General features: G+C 27.2%; 1 protein-coding gene across 1 annotated transcript in view; it reads left to right on the top strand.

Moving 5' to 3' along the window:
* Nucleotides 1-671, top strand: part of LOC137631620 (uncharacterized) — a 5,047-nt gene extending 4,376 nt beyond the window's left edge. The window contains exon 3 of the mRNA XM_068363485.1: nt 1-671. This exon is cut by the window's left edge and continues 1,122 nt beyond it. The gene's annotated coding sequence lies outside the window, so the exon portion shown is untranslated.
* Nucleotides 672-3,089: the final 2,418 nt, after the last annotated feature.

The raw sequence follows: 3,089 nt of genomic DNA, 5'->3' as shown, positions 1-3,089 counted from the left end.
TGAGGACAGCGTTATCTGGTGCTGTTCTTATTCGATTTGTATCTGTGGCGTCATTTTTCGTCAGTGACTGTTTTAGCAGCTTGAAAGAAACAGGCTCAAAATGAAAAAAGAGGAAAAATCAACCTGTATATAACCAGTGCAAATCTATAAGAATTCTTAATAACTAACATAGTGTGTGTGTGTGTGTGTGTGTGTGTGTGTGTTAAGATTGCCTTACCTTGTGTAAGACACGGGCTCTTGCGTTGGCGTCCCGTAAACTAACAGTGTTTTCGTTTGCATAGTCACTGGATTACCCGAAGCAATTTCCGAGTTGCAAAACATATGATAGCACTTCTCGATAATGTTTAACACAGTTTGATTTTACTCTGTTGCTTCAGCAAAAGAAGGGAAATAATCATGGATAGAATTTACATTATACGGGAATACAAATGTTGGTTAAGTATGTCTGTATCAACTGTAATGACGGTATAGATATGATAGTATTACATAATCACCATTTATTTTTTATAGAAAGATAAGAGGGAACAGTTCCGAATTTTCTTATGTTCGCATCTTTAAGAAAAAGTAGTGAAAATGGATTTAACTTTTGCTTTCTTTGCAATCTATGATAAAGATTTAAGAATAAATTTAAATCTTTCGTACATAATGTTTTATTATATCCACTGTTTACACTTATTGCATCCTGCCATATTTGAATATTGCTCCCCAGTCTTGCCTTTAGTAGGTTATCTTTAAAGTTTTTATAGTTTCTATGTGAACGATTTGTTTTGACGTTGTTGCTGCTTTTAAAATATTTTATTGTAGTTGTTAATTACTTATTCTATTCTGCCTTTCCAACTAAGGTTGTAAATAATAATAATAATAATAAAAATAATAATAATAATAATAATAATAATAATAGTAATAGTAGAAATAATAATAATAATAATAATAATAATAATGATAGTAATAGTAGAAATAATAATAATAATAATAATAATAATAATAATAATAATAGTAATAATAATAATAATAATAATAATAATAATAATAATAATAATAATAATAATAATAACAATAATAATAATAATAATAATAATAATTGCTTCTTCAATTTTTGTAAAAGAAACTAAGTTTTTTAAAATTTCTTATTCTGGTTCACGATGTAAATCACTAGCTCCGTCGTTAAAATAGCTCACTGTTTGCTATATATAATTTCATAAAATACTAGTTATCCTTATTGTTCGGATTTTGTCAGAATAAACCTTAAATTTCGCATCACTAGATATGCAGTATATTGTAACAGTGTAATATTTTATTTTGTAAGGTTCAGTACTTCACTAATTTCAATAAATTTTTAGCATTTCTTTTATATAGTTAATTCCCCACTTTTAATCTCATTTTTATATACTGGGGTGGTTTTATTATAAGTCTCTGGACTTGGAATATTCTGCTTTTCTAATTAACGTTGTGATATAATAATAATAATAATAATAATAATAATAATAATAATAATAATAATAATAATAATAACAACAACAACAATAATAATAATAATAATAATAATAACAATAATAATAATAATAATAATAATAATAATAATAATAACAATAATAATAATAATAATAATAATAATAATAATACTAATAATAACTTATAGACAATAATCACTAAAAGTGATCGTATACGTACGAATTACTTTCAATGTTGGGTTGTAAATCTGTTAAACTTCCATTATACGTATGAAATCAACAACACCTTTCATTGCTATAGCTATGGTCTAGACAATAGAACAAAGAGATATTGAATGGCATTTCATTAGTCTTCAGTGATCTGGTCACTGCTATCTCCAGCTGTTGCGCAACACAGATATTGGCAGGTATTTTCTAAGGGTCTTTTTTGTTGAGTCCATATAAACAACATTTAACCGTTATGGTATTTAAGTTGAAGTACTCTAAATAAATAACCATTAATTTGATTTGATTTTTTTTTAGCAGATGCGCAAAAATTTGTATTTTGACACAATTTTGTCCCTTTCTGCACTGTATGATTAATATTTATTTGGAATGTGTTAATCTCTGTCCGAAACTGAGTAGTTGATGGCCATCAGATACTGAACTTGTCTATTCTTTTGTTTAATTAATAAAAAGTTGATATTTGTCAGTGGTTGTAATAGTTATAGTTATGTACACTACTAAATCTAAAAAAATTCTTTTTAAGTAATAATAATAATAATAATAATAATAATAATAATAATAATAATAATAATAATAATAATAACAATAATAATGATAATAATAATAATAATATTGATGTTATCATTGAATTTAAGCTAACTAATCAATAAATCAGGAATATCTAAGGATATTGTTAGTGAGTCAGGAATCAGCTTTATTACAAGCTGGATGCACTGTATATCATTTGATTACTGAAAAGCAATTGGAATCGCAATACCATTCTTAGAGAATAAAAAGGGGAAGTAATTTTTACAAAAAGAAGAAGTATTCAAGCTTATGGAACTTGTGAGTGATAACCTCGCTCAGTGCATTGTTGATTGAAAAATACATTTAGAAGACCAACTGAAAAGAGTTTTTGCTTTAGCTTAAGTGTTTATTGTTTAATGTTAAACGACTGAAAATAGTAAAGGACTATTTTCTAATATTGAGAGACGATTTTAAATGCTTTAAACTTTATTTGGCCGCTGAAAGACATTTCAAGTAAGTAACGTTCGGCGAGGAGGAATTTTAAACATCAGTATGTTTCCTGTAGCTACTGACCTACTTTTGATTATCTGTGAAGCTTCCCAGGTTATTGAGGAGCAAAATTTAATCATATTCAAAGTTTCACTGGCAATAATATAGTCTCAAACTGCAAATAACCATTACCTCCTACTGCAAAAAAGAATGATAGAAAACGATATTCCGTTCACCATTTAAAGATGCTTTAGTTGTCCTTCGTTCAAGTGAGTGATGTGAAAAGTATGCTACGAGCTTTCATTGCTAAAAGGAGTAGTATAATCTTTCATCTACAATCAGTAACTGAATAGAAAAGGACACTTTTAATGGAGAAATAAGGGGCAACGCAATACAGCATACGCTCAGTACCATTAT

The sequence above is a fragment of the Palaemon carinicauda genome, chromosome 40 (genome assembly GCF_036898095.1).
Source record: "Palaemon carinicauda isolate YSFRI2023 chromosome 40, ASM3689809v2, whole genome shotgun sequence".
In the NCBI taxonomy this organism is placed as follows: domain Eukaryota; kingdom Metazoa; phylum Arthropoda; class Malacostraca; order Decapoda; family Palaemonidae; genus Palaemon; species Palaemon carinicauda.
Note: the sequence above shows the minus strand (reverse complement) of the source record. Positions and strands in the feature narration are given on the sequence as shown.